Genomic DNA, 993 nt, shown 5'->3' on the forward strand with positions numbered 1-993 from the left:
AGCATGGTATGTGCCAAACCAAACACATCTGTGGGCCAGATTCCGCATGCAGGCGACCAAGTTGTGACCTCTGAGACAGTGAAAAGGGCAAAGGTCAGCATTCAAAAACTGTCATGGTGACATGGAGGGTGACAAGTGACCGTAAAGAGATTCCACAACTGAAATATGATGAAAGGTTTTTGACCAGCAATCTCAGTTATATCAATGTCCCTTCCCTTCACATTTACACACTGATGTGAATTTACACAGGAAGTTTCTTCTAAGCCCCAAATGGTTAACTCATAAGAATTTGAGTGCTTACTGTATGCCGTCTATACAGAAGTCCAGGAATTTCCCATTTAACCAGAGGATGCAAAAAGCAAAGAACAAAAAAAACACCACACCCTGCTGAAATCGCTTGAAGCAATTTTGTAGCAACCCGGGAAATGACATCCTATACGTTATGCTAGAAACTCAGAGATTTCTTAAATAAAGCCCATTGAGCAAATGTTGCTGTGTAGCTCTGTGTGTGTGTGTGCATGTGTGTGTGTCTGGGACCTACAATCTGATTTTTCCTGTGTGTGTGTGTGTGTGTGTCTGGACCCCACAATCTGATTTCTCGTGTTTGTGCCTGGACCCCACAATCTGATTTCTCGTGTGTGTGTGTGTCTGGAACCCACAATCTGAGTTCTCGAGCCGTCCTTTCACAGCGCCAGCCTCGCGATGCCCAAGGGCATTCCAGCCTCTGCGCGAGGGCAGCGTGAGCGGGGTTGGGGGTCCGCCGCGCTCCCGGGAATGGCTGGGCGTGGCCACCGAAAACCCGCTCGCCGTCAGGTTTCCCGGCCGGAATCCCCGCCTTTGTTTCTGCCGCGACTCCAAGCGTGTCCGGAGGGGAAAGGCACGCACCTCAATAGAAAGTGTCACCGCGATGGTGACAGTGGGGCGAACACCAAGGCCGGACTGGTTTGCAAAAGCCCCAGCTCGCTCCCTGCGGAGCGCGGCCGGCGGCCAGGA

The sequence above is a fragment of the Echinops telfairi genome, unplaced genomic scaffold (assembly GCF_000313985.2).
Source record: "Echinops telfairi isolate 266 unplaced genomic scaffold, ASM31398v2 ScPeMD7_6;HRSCAF=24_0, whole genome shotgun sequence".
NCBI classification, from domain to species: domain Eukaryota; kingdom Metazoa; phylum Chordata; class Mammalia; order Afrosoricida; family Tenrecidae; genus Echinops; species Echinops telfairi.